The sequence below is a fragment of the Harpia harpyja genome, chromosome 14 (genome assembly GCF_026419915.1).
Source record: "Harpia harpyja isolate bHarHar1 chromosome 14, bHarHar1 primary haplotype, whole genome shotgun sequence".
Taxonomy (NCBI): Eukaryota; Metazoa; Chordata; class Aves; order Accipitriformes; family Accipitridae; genus Harpia; species Harpia harpyja.
The window spans coordinates 29160238-29180159 of NC_068953.1; the positions used below are offsets into that span (position 1 = coordinate 29160238).

At 46.2% G+C, this 19922-nt stretch overlaps 1 long non-coding RNA gene across 1 annotated transcript in view; it reads left to right on the forward strand.

Annotated features, from left to right (window-relative positions):
* The window catches only part of LOC128150621 (uncharacterized), a 39749-nt gene continuing 19827 nt past the window's right edge, over positions 1-19922 (forward strand). The window contains exon 1 of the long non-coding RNA XR_008238124.1: positions 1-273. This is a non-coding gene — a long non-coding RNA (uncharacterized LOC128150621). The remainder of the gene's footprint in view (positions 274-19922) is intronic.

Sequence of the window (19922 nt, forward strand, 5' to 3'; positions counted from 1 at the left end):
GTCCCTTCCTGCCCTTCAGGAGATGTCAGTGGTTTGATGCTGCAAACAGTCAGCTCAGTCCACTGAGCTGTATTTTCCTGTAATGTAAGTGGACTGCATTTTCTTTTGGAAGCAGTTCATTCACAATTTCCTTGGGTGGAGGCTTTTCCGTTGTGAGCTGCATGATACTGCTGTTTTCATAGTAGTGGCAGAGCAAAGACTTGGAAGTTTCATATATAAGCTATTGTTAAGCTCTGGGAAGCTCTTCAGAACTGTTAATTGCTGTAGTTGCAGGTATGGTTCAGCATATAGCTGTGTGCTGGGTTGTAAGATACTTGTGTCAGTGCATCATTTTAGATGCACTGTGAAGTAATTGAAGATAATATCAGCATGGACTTTGCTTAAACAACTGGCATTTTGATAGTATCTTTAAATACTTTCTTCCTTCTGAAGAAAAACTTGCTTAGAAAAGTTGATAACTAGAGAATATTGATGGGCTTTTCTTTGCTAAGAAATAGATGCTGTGCTCTGTTGATGTGTTCCCTTTGTTGATAGTGCGTGTGGCTGTGGGAGAACCGTCCTGTATCAGTGAGTCAAAATTTGTATGAGGGGTAGATAAGGGGGCATTGGTGTTTTATGAATACAATTCCCAGGTTTTTTCATATATATTCATATATATGAATGTATATTTTCCATGTAAATCCAATGTCTCTGGACATGGTCAAAAACTTTCTTTATATCTACAGATGAAAATGCTTTCTAAACATAATTGCAAAGCGACCACACTTAAACTGAGAACATTTCACTAATCTGTGGATATGTTACCCTTTTACAAATCCTGTTTGATCTCTCGGAACTAAGTAGGATTATTCTGGCTCTCAGACTTTCGCAAACACTAAATCTGGAGTAGCTGCTAGCATGTAGCAGGCAGCACCGTGTATGTGGCTGCCTGTCTTAAGATTTAGTCCTTCTGTAGCATGGCATTACTAGATGGTGGGGAAAACTAAATCTGTGAATGCTGTACTGCCAGTTTGAAGACTTGAGTCATTTTGTAATTTGGCACTTCACTGGACTTCAGGGCTGCCATTTTCCTTAGTTATTTACTACCTCTGTTCCTGTATTTTTAAATTTTAGGACAACTTCACTTAGCCAGCGAAGTTTTTGAGTAAGCAGGATTATCTGAGCTTTGTCAAGTCATTTAAATGTCCTTAATACAAGTGACAATGACATTTGTTAAAGGCAATTCTGGATTTACATCATGTGAATTCTATAAATGTGTAATGCATTATGATTGCAATATGTTCATTAGAAATACTTGCACCTCTGCATAAGTCACTCAGCTGTGGAGAGCAGCGTTTTTAAATCTGATTTCTGCCTCTGAACTTATTTGCAAAGGATCCACACCATGTAACTAAGAAAAGCTGGCCAGTTGTGAATAGGCTTATGTTGGGTATGCAGAAGAGCTAATACTACTGTTAAGAATTAAGGCTGCAAATTGGAAAAGATTGAGAGCGCTGACCTGGACTTTTGGGATGGTTCATAGTTTTGTATGTAGTACTGGATACAACAGTAGTTTGCATCTGAAATACACTTGGCTGCATAGAAAGAACAATTCCCAGATAAGCTGGAGGGAGGCTTTTTTAAGGGAAGAAACTATTTTGAGTCATGTTCATGAACTCCTTTTGAGCCTATCTTTACCCTCCCCCCCCCCCCCTTTTTTTTGCCTTCCTTTTACAACGTCATATTAAATCTCTTCAGACCTTCCTAGGCCAGTTTTTTGTTGTTACATGACATCATCCAAGGTGTGCTGGTGTATCAGCTGCTATTTTTGGGGAGCTAGAAATGTGACCTGAAGCTTTTTGACACAGTTAAGAAAACAAGGTGTCACACTTGAGTTGGGGATCTCTGGGAGTAGTTTAAGATGCATGCATTGCATGCTGCGGGGCTGAAGTCTGAGCAAACACGCATTTTTTTCAGCAGACTGTGATTGTAAAATTTAAAAAGACTATACAGCTTTCAAAAGAACTGGAGATTTTAGATAAATTGGCTTTTTGAAGGCCTTTGATCTTGACAGGGTCCAGTTTTTAGATGTTTCTTAAATCAGGTTGTGTAGGTGTTTCAAAAACCTGAAAAGCTTTAAAATTAAAGGACATCTGGAATAGATGGAAAAAAATGTGTTGTTTTGGAAGCAGGGAAATGGCAGAACTCTTAGCAGGTGTTTGATCTAGCAGAGGGGCTTTATTGGATGAAGCTGCAGCTGTCTGAATCTGCAGTGCTTGCAGGCACTCTGCCTGTCCCCTGGGGCAGAGCCGGGCAGGACCATGCAAAGGGAAATGTGCAGAAGGTGCGTGGGGGAATGAAGACACAAGTTGCAGTCGTTTGTAGTGTGTATTATATCTTGGCCTTGTACGCGGGGCTTTGTTGCACCTGAGTTTGCGAGAAGCAGAATGTTATTTCTCGCTCTTTGGAAAATGTGGTAATTAATGAAGAGTGGGCTTACAAATAAAAAACCCAAGCATGCCCTGTCTTTCTATAAACACACACTAATTTCTCAGAAGTACACAAGTTGTCTGCCAGAAGGATGTGTTTTTCAGGACGTGATTCCAGATGGTTCTTTCTAAACCATATAAATATATGTATTTTAAAACTGGTAACAAAGACGACTGTAAAATAAACTGAAAACTTGCATTAAAAAAAAAAAAAAAACCAAAACACATTTAGAACACATACCAATGCAATTTAGACTGAAAAATTATTTGGAATCAACAACAAAAGTATGTGATACTTCACAAATATACAGACACATGGATTCGGTGCCTTTGTACCCTGCCGATTTGACCAAGCTGTGCATCTCCACGTGTGCAGCGTGCTGGGGTGCAAAGCAGACTAACCCAAGCGGAGCCCTGTGCGGCAGGCCTGCCACGTGTGTGTCTTTCCCCATTAGTCATTTGTTTGCTGTTCCGTCTCGGCGGCTGAGCTTTCGTGGTGTGTTTCTGTTCTTGCGAGGCAGGGCTGCACTTTTTTGTGTGTGGAATGTTTGGCTGTCATATAAGTTACGGTCTGTTAAATGTTTTTCAGAAAAGGTGCAAATTTATTCTGCTCCAAGATGGTCAGTTTATGGGAAGGATCCTGTCGGTGTGTGGCTGTTGACAGCATCGGGGTTCAGCCTGTGTGAAGCCTCTCCGAGAGGCGCGGGTTGCGAGTTTAGGGCCATGGCATGACATGGCAGGGGAGGACCAGCTGGAGGGGCTGGTGTTAGAGGGATGGGAGCGCAGCTTACAAATCTCGTAAAGAGTTTACTTCAACGTTTAGAAAGCAGGAAAATGTTTGCTGAGATGTATAGAGTTAGCAAATATCTGAAGCCAAAATTCTGCAGTACAGAATACGGAGTGCTTTGGTTCTTGGGTTGCTCGGCATGAAGCACCAGTAGTTTTAGGTTCATAGAAAAACAGGTTTGGATGTGGACCTCCATGTTGTGAGACAGGATAAACTTGATGTAAGCCTTCCTGACAGATTTTAACCTCTAAATTCCCAGTGATGATTGTGCTGCTTAGCTGTCTCCAGTTTTCCAAAGGTTTTTTGAGTCTCAGCTCACCTTTTGCTACAGCTTCAGTCAGTGTATTTTCTACTCTTAGTGGATGAGGACAAGCTGCAATTTTCATAGCTGCTTTTTGAGCTTTTTTCTAAATGTTGTGGTGTCTCTCTCATTCAGTTGGTGGACCACCAAGCTCTTGCTAGCTCCCATTTGCTTGGACTTCTGGATTTATTCCTGCTTCTGGAAAAAAAAAGTTGTCTTAAGGCCTTACAACTTAAAGGTCTGTTGTCTGTCTGTATGTGGGAAGTCTGTTTTGTGAAGATGAAGTGAGACTGCACATTGCATGAGGTCATTTGGAGGTGGCAGGTGAAATATCTTTGTGCTTTGGTGTGACCCTTGATAACGCATTGGCAGAGCTTTGATGTGAAAAGCTTAGATTGCTGCTTTGGGCCGGCTGTAACTAGTCTGTGTCGCCGTTCATCAGTTTTAGGGTTTCAGAAGGGAACAGGGCAGATTAGGAGAGAGCAGCACATGAAATTCTTGTCTTTGGGCAGCTTTTTGGTTCTTGTGACCGGTTTCCATAGCAGGAAAATACGCAGCTTTGGTTAAACCTGTTATGTGTGACTTTGTTGTTGTGCTCTAAAATGGTTCCTGTATTTAACAGCAGTGTTGAACAGTGTAAAATCTGCTGTTGCCAGATAGCGAGTGGGTGTTGTGCCAGTGTGTTTGTGCAGATAGGAACTGCTCCGGCAGCTGAAGGGCAGCTGGCAGCATTCCTGCCTCGTCACGCGCGCTGGCGTGCTCTCTGCTGCCCGGTGAACTGATTCACTGGACCAAAATAACTCGCTGGTCCGGGGTGTTCTTGTGAACCCTACTGGCATCTCAGCATGATCAAGGGTAGAAAATGAGATTGCATTCTGCATGCAGCTGGTAGTTGGGAGTTTGTGTATCATTAACACCAAATATGAGGGGAATTCATATTTTGAGCTGAAGATCCTGGCATAAGCTGGGATTCCTCTTGTCCAAAGGAACAAGTTAGGCAGTGATTTTTTTTTTTTTTGCTGCCGCATCTACCAAGGTGATCCCACAGGTGTGTTTCCATGGAGTTTGGTGCAAGTATGGGGGCTTGTGTACCATGCGTGCTCTTCCACTAGCAAAGCGAGTCTTGTAATCCCAGCGCTGATCAAATTATCATCTGTTCAACAGCAACACCTCATGACAGTTTTTCTTTCTTTTTCTGAAAATCTGCCAACTCTGTACACAAGAAGAGTGGTTCACAGCTGCCATTTGGAGAAAGGTGGCAGCAGGGAAGGATTTCAGATTTTGGAGGAGTGAGGGATGTCCCTGGGGAATGTTTGTAGTAAAAACCTGATAATTCCCCCTCCCTCCCCGCAGTGAATCCCAGGTACTACCTTCTGAAGTGGAGGGATGGCTCGCCTAAATTCCATTCCTGTGTTGGATGTGGGCAGCCAGTTGCGCCACACCAGCTCTTTGAGCGGCCTCAGGGAGGTACCAGGGCAGCTGTGCAGACCCTCCTCTTGCCAGGGCACTTTCTGTGCTTCACTGCTGCATTCACCTCCTTTGCTCTGGGTCCTCTAACGTCTCTACAGAAGTCAGTACTGTTGTCTGCTTTCTGCTTGTGGTAAATTCTGAATCGAAGTGTGTATTTAGCAATAGTTTTAATCTCTTTTAAAAAAATGTTGTCATGTTTGTTTCCATTTTCAAGAGCAGCTAAACACCTTGTTTCTCTCCAACCTCCGTCCACTTGCCCAGTCCTCTGTTGCAGGCCGTGAGGTGCGGAATCGCTCTATCCGCAACTGCTTTTAACTGATAATAGTTAATCACCGCCTTTCGCAAAACAGCCTGTAATGTATTCTCTTGCTCTTCTGCTGGCCTGCTCTGTTCTCTTTCATTTTGATTTATAGCTCTACACGTGGGTATGTTAATGGAAAAACCTTGAAGGGACAGATTGTGTATGCTCAGACAGCCACTTCAGGACGAATATGCGTTTAGCTGCTTAGATTTCCATGTATGTACTGCATTATGGCTCAGCAGAGCAAGTGGGGCGTGCGTTTAATTTAGTAAATGTCTTTCCTAACCTGTCACAGTGCTGCTTGTTTTTGCTAGAGCATATGCTTTGATGGGGGCTGTTGATTCAGCAAAAATATCGATAGCCAGTAGAGCTGATCAAATGCTCCAGAAATAGTTTATCACATAAATAATTCAGTGACTGTTGCCGTTTCTTATCACATAATGTATTTGACCACTTGGAGGTTGGTGTGCTGCTGTGCAGAAGCTTGCTGAGGGGGCTGTTCTGCTTCACTCACTTTTGTGCAGGTACAAAGGTTTCCCGTGCTCCTCCCAGGCGGTAGAGGTGGGGAGGTGAGAGCCTGGAAGGTCTGGCAAAAGCTTGAAGTCCTCTTAAAACAACCCCCAGTTGGAGGCCTCCAGTGAGCGAAGCCATAGAGAGCCCCTGAGAGCCGCTAACTGTGCATGTTAAAGATGTTACCGTTCATTTTTGTCCACCAGTTGGACGCTGCCACAGTTGTGCCGGTAGAAGGGATCCTGGAATGTGTGCTGGGTGGTGACTTCAGGTAAACCAGCTGGCTGGGCCCAAAGCTGGGCTCGCGCAACCTCTGGGGCTGAGGGAGCTGTGGGAGCGGTAGGTAACCTCCAGTAGAAGCCAGCAGGTCCACCGGTTGTTCGGGGAGTGGGCGTCTGGCCGTGTTGCAGCACAGGGTTGCACACAGCTCTGCCAGCAACAAACCAGTTTAATAAGTTCTCCTGCGCTCCAGTAATTCATTCTTGCCCCCTGCCACAGCAGCTGTAGAAATCAAGAAATTTAGGTTCAAAAGTGTGCGGCAGGTCTTTTTGCTTGGGCGAAGAGATTGTGTGTCTCGTGTTTTTCTACAGAAAGTTTGTTTGCTGTCTGATGTGACACATTTATACTTGTGTCATGGCTTGTGGGGTTTGGTTTTGGGGTTTTTTTTTGTTTTGTTTTCTGGTCCAGGTAAGTTATTCACTTAATGTTTAGGTTAATTATACAAGTAAAACCTTCTATGATACTGATAAATGGATTATACATCAAATACTGAGGGCACTGTGTAAAACTGCACTGAAGAAAGATCTTTTGTTATCTTCCACCCACAGTTGTCCCTGTCACCTGCCAGATTTGACACGGTCTCTCTCCTCATGGGAGCAGTGTTTTCCGTTCCCCAGTGCTGGAGTCAGTTTGCTGGGGATATGCAACGTCAAAACACCTTCTGATGCTAGTGGGTGGCTTGGGTGTTGATCTTGGTAAAGGTAGGCAGTAACAGGGACAGGTATGTTGGGAGTGGCAGGGAGACCCCCAAGACTTTGGATTTTTTTCCAGAGAAATCTTTGAACAGCATTTGAAATAGTTGGCTTATCCCTCCTCTAGTAGTTGGCTGCTGGGCAGTGCTTTTACCGCATGAACATCTACAGTGAAAATCCCAGTTTCCCTTTCAGAAGTGAAAGATCAGGCCTGCAAATCTGTCTAGGATGATAACTTGCCTGTGCACGGTCAATTTGCATTGCAGATGTGGTTTCCTCACAAGCCAAGGGCTGGAAGGCAGGCTGTTCTCCACATGCATCCCGCTGTCCCCTCACCCATCCTTGCCTGTTGCGCACCACCTTGTCCATCAAGCACTACAGCTTCTCCAAGCAGCCTCTGCAGTATTTTAACCCAGCGCTTCTTAGGATGGTGAGTGGCCAAAGCAGCCGGTTAACCCCTGCTCTGCCAGCCCAGCACTGTTTCCTTGGCGTCGAGAGACCTCCTAGCTGGTCTCCGGTGGAAGTGGTGGTTTCTGCAGTACTTTAGATACATCCACTCTTGCATCCTTTTTGAAACAGTCATTAAGGAGATGTGGGTCCCCTTAGATCCATGAAGAAAGGTTGTGGTGAGCAGAGAATGTGAAGCCGTGATCCTGGCCGTGCTCCAGGATGCTGTCACTGGTGTGCGGAGCTTAGGAGGCACCGTCAACGGGATCGCCTCCCATAATGCTGTTCTTTTCCGTGGCCATCTATTTCACATGGAAGAAGGGGGGAGAGGAGGCTTCCCTTGAAGGGGTCCAGGATGCGCTGTGGTCTGAAGGCTCTGCTTCGCTGCCCGGCTTGGGAGGGCTCTTGGGGCGCTTCTTCAGCTGGGGACCTGCAGAGCAGCCTGCTCCTCAGCCTGGTCAGCGCTGCTGCCGCCGTCGTGGTGGTTCGGTGGGAAGTTCTGGGGCAAAGGACAGGGCTGTTCTTGCAGTGGGCTGGTGTGGGTGTGGTTTCATGGTGCCGGCACTCTGGTGGCAGTGTTCCCCACTCCACCCTTGGCTTCTCGTCCCGGCTTCTGGAACTGAGCTAACCTCCCCTCGCGGTGACGCAACTGCGCGTGGGACTCTGTGCCAAGCGGGTCTGCATTTAAAGCAAAGGCAAAACTGGTTTTATCTTTCTTGCTTTTAATATGATTAATTTTAAGACCCAGATCTGTTCCTCAGTTAGCGAAGCCCCCTAAAAAGTTCTGTCACTGACAGCCCAAGGGGCAGCCTGGTGTGAGGTGAGATGGAGATGTCAGCCCCTTCTGCTGCCCAAGTGGGGTGAACTCTACCTCGCTGCGGAACCAGACAGGATTTTCATCTGCTTGGTGACTGATGATCCCCATGTTACGTGGACCTTATGGTAGGTGGACCTCACGGTGAGAGCTTCTGTGGCAGTTTGTGCTGCTCATACCGTCTTGTGCACTGAGAATTCAGCAAATTGTTTGGAGAAGGAAGGATTTAGAAGTCACAAGCCAAGAGCTAAATGTCTCCTAATGTTACCTCAGTGCCTGTAACCGCCACCCGTCACGTGCCTCTTGGCTCTTAGTGAGGTGGGATTCAGCCTGCTCTTAATGCATTGGCTGGTGTGGGGAGAGCAAGGGGGAGCTGCAGCCTGTGAGTGTTTCACATACTGAAATGTGACTCAAGGTGCAGCTCAGTGCCATGTTTTCTTTAGCAACAAAACCTTTTGACAAAACAAACCAAAGGCACTTGACGAAACTATTCCCGCTCCAACAGCCTGGACTTTCCCTCACGCTGCTTTGCTGATAGACCTAACCTGTGGGGCCACAGCGTAAGTGGGAGTACTGAAATAATCAGACATTAAAAAAAAAAAACCCAAACCTTTTAAAAAGAGGAAAATCTGTTACTGAACTAAAAAACTCCTTCATTTGCGAACTGTATCGTCACTCAGCATCTGGCAACTTTGTAAAGCAGTAGAGGGCCTTACTGGCCTTGCAAGTGCGCGCCTGAGGAATCTGTCTCCACCCTGAAACCCGGGGGAGGAGAGGAGGCACTGTATTTCTGGCAAAGTTTCCTTTGTGTATTTACATTTTCTGCTGAGATGAATTACCTGTAATGGCCAAATCTGAGTGATTCAGTTCATATGGGTTTTTTGTTTTTCCCTCCAGCCTCATGGTAGTTCTGCAGTGCTGCACAGGGATGCAGATCTGAGGCTGTTTATATATTGCTTACTTCTGCAGTTTATCACAATCCTTCTTGATCTTTCCTCCCGCCAGTGAAGCGATGCTTAAATATCTGTTGCACGGCAAGCATTCAATTGTTAGGGTCAATTTCTTGTTAATAGCTGAGGAGACTATGCTGGACTACCTCAGCATCCTCAGGCAGCGGTACTAACTGTGTTGGTCGTAGTACAGTTGGGAAAACCCCTCTGAAAGCCAGCTGTGATACCAGTCTAATTCTGTGTATCACTACAATCACTAAGTCTGTGATTGCCAGCCTTAAGAGTGGCAAATGAGGCAGGTGAGCTTAGATGAGCACCACGGTGGTTCATCGAGGCTGGAGCTGGTGCCCTGCTTCCTCAGGTAGATGTTTTGGAGCTGTTGTTGAACTTCCCCCTTTGCAACGCAGTCTTGTCCCACCCTGCAGTGCCAGGTCTCCCTCTCCGAAGGCAGCAGCATGTGTGGAGTGAGGGCAGTAGTCACAGCAGTGATTCTCCTCTGGTTCCACTGGCTTCTCCCACAGCCTTTACGTTAGGGTGGCTCTGCCGGTCCCAAAGGTTGCCCGAAATCAAATGCCTGGGACAAAGCGTGGCACACAGATGTGCCAGGTGAGCCGGTGTGGAGGCTCCGAAGTGGGATCCGGCGTCTGTTGAGAAATCATGCCTGAGAAGGGAGCCGCTTGCAAGACTAAAGTTTACAGGACAAGGTGTGAAGCAGATAGGCAGACATCACTGAAGACATCCAAAGACACACTCCAGAAGGTATGTTGTTATTTGGACTTGCAACTTACTTCCAAGATGTTACTTTGGCCAGGATTTTATTCTTCTTTTATCTTAGTAGATGAATGAACATCTTTCTCTCACGAGAATGTATGGTACTAGGCAGACAGGCGTTACCTCTCTGGACTGATACTAATTTGGGCAGTGCCAGGTTTTTCATTGTCACGGCAAAGGGTCTTATGCGGCATGAAAGTGAGATGAAATCTGCTACCTTCTCCATCATCAACTTCAGCAATAAATGCAGCATCCACCAAGGACTGTGAGTCCTGGCATTCATTCTGTGAAAAGCAGTGACGCTGCAAGGCCATACCAGATAGGTTACACACAGGTTACTTAACCCAGCAATAGTGAGGGGAAAACTGGCTCGAACATGAGAAGGTCATGTCGTGTTACTTCTCTGGTTTCCCAAGCTAAGGCCCACTGTGTGTCCCTGAAAGACCTAGGTAAAGCTAAAATTAAGCCAGTCGGATAAATATTTATAGTAGATATGTTAGGATATAATCCTCAAGGGGTCTGATTGCTCTCTCTGTGCTCTGAAATGTACCAAAGGGGAAATAATAGCATTATAAATACAGTCGTGTTTAGCTAGGCCATTACCTTAGGGGTGTTTATGGTCATTCTCTAGGGACTAGAGTTGCAGCGGTGAAAAAATTAACAGGGAACTGAAAAACCAGTAGAGGGTGATCCCTTTGCAAACGATACTTTGGTTGTGAGGCTTCAGTTATGCAATGATTCACCATTACAGTAGTGATCAGGTGTAAAGTCCTCGTATGTGCAAGTCATGGCAGCAACCAGTGCAGCATTCGCACAGGCTGGTCAGACCATTTTGTTGCAGATTTCTTTGGACAAGCCTTGGCCATCAGCTCTTTTGGTTTGTTTGTGGTGTATGGTGGTTTTTTTTTTTTATTTCTTTTTCCTTACATTAGAAAAATAGAACAGTGCACAAGATTTTGAGGATTCAGACAAAAATAATAAATTTTTTAATGTAATTTTCCAACTGTCAGTTTTCCACAGCAATTTTACTTAGACATCTTCCAAAGTACTTAATATCTATACACAGACAAAGTGCGACTTTCTGTAGTAAAGGAGTTTTCTTTTGATTTGGTTTTGGTCTTTCCCTTTATAGAAGCAAAGCTCAGTGTACTGCTGAGTATGTGCTTCCCCTTGGAACAGGCTGCTCCAATTTCAGTAATAAAGTGGGTAGAGTTTGCAAGAATTAAAAACAGCTTGCACAGAAAGTAAAAGGACCTAACTTTCATAAATCCATGATCCCCAGCTTCTGTGGGAAAAACTTCAAGGTTAATGTGCTGCTCCTTTGACCAAGAAGTTCCTGGTATGTGAAAGTCTTGCTGGGAAATGTTTAGTTTTTAATTTGGTCCAATCGTCCCCCCACGGAGGAAGGGAGGCTGGCTCCCCGCATTAGGAATGTGGGGGTGTGCCTCCTGCCCGCGGCTGCACAAGCCTTTCTGCTTGCGTATCGCGAAGCACTCTCCAGAAGAGTCAGGAGGGAGTTGTGCAAAACGATGCTTGCTTTATTTTCCGAGGGGGAAGCCAGCGACACGCAGGGACTCTTTATCCAGCCTTTTTCCTCTCTGGTAACTTGAGCCCATGTTATCTCCTTAATGTCATTTAGTCTGCACTTGTTAGACCTTAGCAACCTTGCTGCTTTAATTCCTATTTTGGTATAGTTAACTCTGAACTTAAGTTTCTGCAGTATAGCAGCCTTTATAGCAGTGTAGCAGTTTTGCATAAGCATATATTGTTTAGCCTACACATGACACCAACACTGAAATAAATCTGTCTAGATGATCCACTCATAGTGTTTTACTCTATGCAAACAGTACACGGGGTATATTTAGGGTCATGACTACATTTAGTACCTCATTCTGAAACATCTGACAGCCAAAAGGTCTGGGTTGTGGGGACTTTGGCTTTTGAGTATCAACAGCAAGCTGAAACTTTCTCCTGTGTCATCAGTGTTTGGCCTACATAAACAGCAAAGAATTGGTTCTGCTTTAATTTGTCATCACTCCATTGTTGATTTTCAGCTTCTCTGTGACAATAGGAGCTCTGGAAGAGAAGGAATAAAATCTCTTTCCTTTGCTGAATGCAGTAGTAACAATGTGGAACAAGTAAGTGGACAATGTGTGCTGTGAGCTCCGTTCTGGCCTGGAAACCCTGGGGTGTTCAACCTGTAGTCCCAGTGTACCTGAATATGCATAGATCTGTGATTATCAGTGTGACGGAGAAGTACCCTGTAACAGGGACCAATCGACTTGCCCTCACCTGGAAAGAGAATTGCATTTCTCTACTGTAAATCATGTTTGGCACAAGTTTCATCTAGTTTCATCATTCATCTTCACACCTAACTTCCTACACTCTTTTTCCTTTGACCTCTGTTTCGGATCTTTCTCTTGTGGTTGTGTATTGTTGTGTTGAATGGGTGGCTGCAGTCGCTCCCCAAACACCTGCTGAGCTCTGGAAATTTTATCACAGATCAGTCAGCATTACGTGGTGGGACTAGATTATACTGAAACAAAATCCTCTTTATTTCTTTTTTTTTTTCTTTTCTTTTTTTTTTTCCCTTTCTCCCCCCCCCCCCCCCCCCAGGTGGATCGCTGAAAATAGTTTTGTTCAGACAGACTTCCCACAGGAGCCTGTATGAGTCTGGCAGACACTAGAGATTGAATAAGTGCTTCATGATTTGGTTTTGACTTAATAGTTCATATCAGCATTTGAAAAAAAAAAAAACCAAAACTAAACCCAAAACCACTACCCCTTCTTCACTGAAGAGCTTTCAACTTTGTGCTTGACACCTGCATTTATCTGATCATGTACAAGACGACAGATTTTCATGCAATTTCCTTCTAATGTCAAGCCATAAAGGAGCCTGCAGTCTGATCCCAGAAGACCTTACCCAGCACTGTCTGCTGGCTGCAGCAAACAGTGATTTCTTGCAAATAACTAAATCCCTGGGGAGCATCAATAACTGGGTTGCTAATACCGCATTTGGATAAGAAGGAGGAACTGTAGGTGATGCGGGAGAATTACTTCGAAGAATCTGCTGTCTTTCTAAAGCACTTTCTAACTGAGGGCAGATGCCTACCAAATCTTTCTCTTGCCAGTTAAATTTAGGGCTGAAATTGCTTCTACTGTAGAGCTTCAGGAGGTCCAGCCCTTCATGAGCACATCAGCTTGTTGCTCCGGTCATCTTCTGGATTGGTGCAGGCTAAGGCTGTGATCAGACATGTCCCAAAGTACCCCAGACCTGGCATGCTCTCCCCACTCCTGGCTGCCTTTAACTGCAGGTACGAGGGCAAGAGCTGGAGTCGAACCTTTCTTGGCAGGCGCAGCCTATTCCCATCCCTGCTCCGGGCAGCCCCATGCTCAAAGCCCACGGACACAATGCGTAACAGGCTTCCCCGAGTGTGTACTCACACTTGCCCCTCACAGCAGGAGTGGAAGCTTACTGGATGGATGCATTTTGAGCCTTCAGTTGGAGCAGGAGTGCTTAGCCCCCCTCCTGAAACTGTTGTGTCTCAGAAGAACTAAACGCTCACAGCTTCTGCCACAGCTAATGGGAGCTGCAGTAAGAGCTCAGCACTCATGGAAATCGAGCCTTCAATTGCACTCTTGGGAATGAAAGGAGATGGCTTATCCTGCCATGAACCTTTAAAAGCCCTGGTAGTGCAGTGGAAGTGGTTTGTAATAGCAGGAATTCATTTGTTAATAAATTTCCCCTTGCTTGTCCTGTCATTAATTCAGCAGGCTTCCAGTGCGAGCCTCTGCTGCAAGGTGGCTGGTGCTCAGGGACCTCGGTAGGATCACGGTTCTGAAAAACAAGCTTCCTAGCTCATTTCAGTATAGATGGGGTAACAGACGTACCTATTTACTGGCTTGATTAGCACCTTGTTTCCTTCTGGAGCATATGCTGTACGTAAAGAATAGCAACTGTAGTATTTTTAGGAGAGTTAAGTTTAAAGAAAATACATAGAAAAGAGGGATTGACTACAAAACACCAACAGGCAACGGTCTTGCACGGGCAGGGAGAAGAAAAATGTTTGAATGGGATTCCCTGATTACCGAGGAAATCCCAAACTGCGTGGTTTTGTATTTTTGATATATAAAATAGCAAGGTGTGGATCTGGAAGGCAGAGGGCTCTTGGCATTCTTCAGCCTCGCCCAGGTCTCGTGCCGCCAGGAAGAGTCCCGCCAGAAAGAGTGCTCGTCGCTCCTGCAGCCCGGTGCGCAGCGGCAGCGTCCAGCACATGTGCCCTCCTGCTCAGCGCCGCTTCCCGGGGCCGCAGGCAGAGCAAGTGGCTGCAGCTGCACAGTGTCACCTCGAGCCATCCCTCGGGCTTCTCGGGGCGGCAGGGGACATGCGTCCACATCCTGGGGACTTCAGTTCCCAGTCCAGCATCTTAGTGCAAACCTGTCTTGGGTGGCAGTTGACTGCTGAACTGGGAACTGAGCTGACCCAGATGCAGACCCAGGAGCGGTATTCTCCAGGAGGGACCAGGGAGGTGGCTAAGGAGGGTAACGCGTCTTTGCGGGGCTGCAGTCAGCTCTGCTGGAGCTCATCAGCTGGAGCCCAGAGTCAGGCTGCTCTCCCTCACTTCTGGCTCTTGCTGCGGCACTTTCTGTTCTTGAATTTTCCTGTAACTTGTCTCTCCTGACTATTTTTGGTCTCTTTATCATCTGCCACAATCCCGCTGCAGCCCGGCTGTTTGCCGCAGGGGGATCCCTCGCTTAACCATCACCGCATTTGGGGATGTTATGGAAATCGTTTGCTCTGGCAGGAGGCAGAGTTTGCTATTTGGTCTGTCACAGTGGTGCGTTTTGTGCAGAGTGAATGACGGCTGGCCTTTTTGCTCTGCTGCACAGCATGGAATTGACTAGAACTTGTTTTATAATTAAGCTATAAGACAAGACATGCCATGTGCTTCTGGGTAACTGAAACATGCTGTGGGTGATGGTAGTTCTGAGGCAAAAGGATAAAGCGACTTCAGTGTAATACTCGCCTGCCTGAAGTGTATTGCCAGAGCCTGTAGTATTTTTATAATAATCATGCTTAATGCTGAGTACTTAGCACTCTTCATCTTCAAAGCGCCTTGCAAACATTAACTAATTAATTGGCGCAACAGCCCAGTGAGGGAGGTGAGACCGGGGAGAGGGTGTTAAAAGCAGAGCAGGTCCTTGGGGGAGAATTAAGTGGGTAAGGTAGATAATGTCTTATTGCGTGACCATTTTAGCACAATGGAAGAACCCAAAGTGAAATGTGCGAGTCGGATGAATGCCATTCTTGCGTGTTACCCAGGTAGGGAGGAGAGGACCCCCATTCCGGGAGGCCCAGCTGCGCACCGAGCGCCGAACCATCGAGGACCGTGCAGCGCTGCCTTCGCAGGCTGTTACTCCAGGGCTGTTTGTGCACATCAGGGCTATGTTTTATAGTGCGCATCTAGAAATGCCACAACATAAACTGTTTGCAAATGAAGGTCTGTTTGCAAAATGAAGCTGAGACTTCCATTGAATTCTGTAGCTTTTCTGACTTGGTAGAACCCTGTACTTTCCTCGATGAGAAATAGCTGAAGTCTCCTGTCTTTAGGAGGGACCTATGCGTGACATCTTTGCTTGAGGGAGAGGAAGGCAGAGCAGGACTGGTGTTCCTGGAAGAGGTGGGAGTATTCAGTTATTTATGGTTAAGTCTTTTGAAAGAAATGAAATGGTATTATACCAGAATAACTCATTGCATCTCACCTGGTTTTTATCCTCTCCTGAAAATAAAGAGTTAAACGTGTAATCAGAAATTTCAGAAGTGGTGTTTCTTTTGTTAATTTGTTTTGAGTAAGTCTTGCTCTTAAAAACTAGAGAGTGTTAGGAAGTTGGTGGCGGTTTCAGAATGGCTTGTCCATTTGAAATATGGAGGGGTGCTGCAGAGCCTCTCCAACAGGCAACAGATCCCTCTGGGAAATGATGGCAAAGCAGAGGCACTGGCATTGAAGCCTTGCACTGTGTCATGGTCACAAGTGGAAATCAAGCAAGTTTCGTAAGTGGAAATCAACTCCAAAGCAAAGTAGGGCATAACCTTGTTTTCCTTTACGGTTTCCGTTTGTACCAAATTAGTGCCCCGGCTGTCAGACCAGGGCTCTGTCACATGTAGTGCTGCAGGCATGACTGCAGGGCTTTGGCCAGGGAGAGCTGTCAGCTGTGCCTGATTCAGGTGCAACTTTTTTTCATGATCCACATTCAAGAAAAAAGCATCAACATCTTTTTGGGTGCTGTGATTTGGCTGCTGCCATGTCATTTATTGGGACTGACCTTAAATTCAGCTTCAAACAGCGCCTTGTACACAGCACTGCCGGTGCCTGCTGGGCCAGGTCTAACGTGGGGGGCACAGGCGAGAGCTCTCTCCCCTCTGCCGCTGGCTGAAGTCCAGGTACAGTGCAGCGTGGCCCTGCCGGTGCCGGCACTGTGGCTACTCTGCTGCCTGTAGGCAGGGAAAACCGATGGAGTGTGTCGGTGTGGGAATGCAACACCGGGGAGGAAATACGGGTGATCCTCCGGACATTGGGGAAGTTTTGCAAAAGTCACCTCTGGTGTGGAAAAGGGGAGAGGCAGCGAGGAGGGGTGTACACAGGAGACAACTTGGTGTTTCACAGTTGATCTTGCCAGTTGGTTTTGGTGCTGATAAATTCCTGTATGTGCACAGCTATTAGTGAGCATTTACAGTTAAACAGTGAAGAGATGGCTCTTACAGTCAAATAAAATGGAATTCTCTGCAGGCCCTTATCATGCTCAACTTAACAAGCCCTTTGGCCCTGAGTCCTTTACAAAGGTGAAGGAAGGTAGCCTCCCGCGTCCCCTGCAGTCAGACTTGCGGTTGGAGGGAAACACCAGCATGGTTTGTCCGTGCGGTAATAGAAAGTCCAGAGCTTCTCATCTTGGAGTAGATCCAAGAGCTCTTGCGCTTTACGCACAAGCCCATCTTTGGAAGGACATGCTGTTTCCTGATACTCCTGGAAAACAGTTTTCTGCCCTGAGATAACCAGAAGTCGTTAACCTTAGCTAGGATTTATCCAGACATCCAATTTACTACCAATACCCATGCGGGAGTTGTGGGAACAGATGAGGCTGTCGATGTGCCAAATTCTTCTATGGGGCTCTTCAAGCCAGAGTAGGAGAGGCAGTCTCTGCTTTGCTCGTGTTATTTGAGGGAAGAGAGGAGGAAGACAGAATGCAAAGTCTGTCTTTTCTTTCTTTCATTTGCATGTATTTTCTGGACAGATTTTCCCGCTCGGACTCAACGTTAGTAAGCCCTTGTTTCCCGGTGTGTAATTGTTCTCTGCTGATAGAGGCGGAAGGCGGCTGTCGTCATGTGCAGCCGGTGAAATGGCCTCTGACATTTCTGTTAACTTGTTTAAACAAATACATCTCAAAACCAGTTCTGTTTAAGAGGGCAGTGCACAGTTAACTCTGTGTGTGCCAGTAAGTACTTGTATGTGATGTTCTACTTTTTCAAGGAGGCATAGATATATATTCATAGAGCTCAAGCTCCAGGCAGCAGCTAATTTGGGGTTGTTTAGCAAGATGTAGCTCCATTGCAAATAAGTTAACATGACTGCATTTTCTGCTGGTTGTGGAGTTTATCTTGCTCTTTAGATGAATATCATGGAAATATTCTGTTTGCCTGTCCAGGCTTTCAGGTATTTTCATAAGTGTGGTCTTGTTTGTGGTAAGATTACATCATGATAGTCTTTTCTGGTTTTTAAGAGGGCTACAACAGAGAGCTATTACAAATAGACAAAAATTACCAAAGAAGCCTGTGACAGCGTTTAATAGCAATCTCTTTATGTCCTTCATTACTGCAGGCATGTAGTCTGCTTTCTCCCAACAAATTCATGGTATCCTTTGATTAATCCCTTGGACTGCACACGTTTTAGTCTCGTGTTCATGCATGTCTCGGAGGGTGAAAGAAGCGTAGTCTGTGTAGAAGAAGCTGGAAATCAGGAGGGATTTTATGAGGTTTTTTTCTGTCATTTTTGTTTCACTGACCAGTTCCAGTCTACCCAAGGGAGCTGCTGCCACCTCTCCAGGACCACATAAGGCCTGGACATGAGGAGCAGTGTGCTCCAACTGAAGCCCCCTGTTTTCCATGCTCCTGAAACAACATGATGAGTTTCCAGATGACTGGCAAAAGGTTTCAAAGTGAAGTAATGCCCAGGCTTGCCCTGTTCCTGACATCCAACCCCCCCCAGTTTTCACTCTGGCATCTCACATGTTTTGTGAAATTCAGAAGCCTGTGCTGTACCCTGTGTGCAGCAGGTTTGCCGAGGGCTTTTGGAAAGTCCCTGACAAAGACCTTCCTTGGTGTGCTGAGATAGAGAAGTCTTTTAAGGATTGGGGTTAGCTAAATTGTGATAAGCTGCCGGAAGAGATTTTTAGGTTGCATTGAGCTCAAGGGAAAAAACTTTAATCCACAAATCATACCTCACTGAAGGAGGTTTTGTTTTGCGTAACTGGTCAAATGGCAGTTTGTCTGTGTTTTCATTTCTGTTTAGAGCTTAGGAGAAACAGTGGCCTCTGAACCCTGGAAATGGTTGTACAGAGGCTGACGAAAGGAAGAACCTTCTCCCTTAGAGCGAGGAGCCACCAGACTCAGAGATGCATTTTGTGAAGGACAAAAAAATTACCCAGTTAGGGTGTGAATTCAGCCCATGAATTGGGAGCTGGAAAAGAGAACAGCGCAGAGAGCTGCTGGTGATAGCTGGTGGTCCAAGAGGAGACTTCTGTCCAGGTTTATGCTTGCTTTTGGACTAAGAGTGTTACTAATCACAGAAAGTCCCACTTGTGTTTCCACTGAAGTTCCTGTCTTCACTCCTCCACCCTCAGGGGAAGCCCACAGAGATGTGGGTAGCAGCTGTAAATATCCCCGTGTTTGAGGAGACGCTGCGTGGAAACGTTCTCCTGAAGCACATCAGACAGTGCAGGTGTCCTTAGCCTGTCACTTCTCCACTGAGACCACCAGCACAAGTCCAGTTTGTGAACCCACTGTGCTAGTGGCTATGTGGCACAGTGAGTAAGTCCTGGACAGGTTGTAGTCAGCCTGTGGGCCTTAGAGAGCTCTAGCTTGCATTTTTGCAAACGATTAGCATTTAGTAGCTGCGTTTGTGCCCATAGGATCGATTTACATAAAGTGTTCAGCAGTCGGCATGCTTTGCTCCTGTAGGAATCTGTCTCTCTGATTCCTCTCCAGTGCCTATCGGCATAACTGGAGAATCTCTCCAAGAATCTCTTTGTGTTACCATTATTTTTAGCACTAAATTGCACTTTCTTCTCTGCCAGTTCAGTAATCCTTCCCAGAATGCATCCTCATTCTTGCTTCTTTTTTTCCCCACGCAAACATGACCAGCAAGCTTTCTAGCTAACCGATGTAACTTGTGTGGCTTCAGATGACCTTGACATCAGAAAGAAGTGCTTGTGTTGCTGATCATCTTGCATGTAAGTGTTTGACACAGTTAGTTATTCAGATGTTTGAGATGAGAAGAAATCCTGGGAGCGGAGCCTTTGCAGATACAGTTTGGATGAATTCACTTCTCTCCAGGGAACTGCCCGGGGGACCAAAGCATGCCTGCAGAGATCTCCTCATCCCTCAGTGGTGCACCTGAGGTGGCTCACCAACAAGCATCAGGCAGGAGCGACGCTCCTGTGCCAGCTTCTGACTGCACAGTGTCACGCAGACACTTGAAGCTGATTATGTTTTGCCACCTGAGCGCATTTCCACGGTCCAAACCTCAGCTGACGTGAACAGGCTTCAGTTCCATGCACGTGTCTTTCCATTCCCAATGTGACCTCTGCGCCAGGGTTGGGAGAACCGCCCTCGGAAAACTAGCTGTCGGCTGACAATCCTCCCTGCAAACTGCTGATGAAGATCAACCCCTCTCAGAAGCAATATGAGTCCTGTAGAGATTTAGATGAGGAACAGCTGGCTGTCGGGAGCTGGGCAGTCCGCTCCTCATGGACACTGCCAGGAGGTGTGCTCCTGTCAAGGCTGTGCCTGCTAGGAACAGAAGTTGTAAGGGTCTAAAGGAGCTCGAAAAGACCTGGGTGCAGTTGGGGGAGCTGGTGT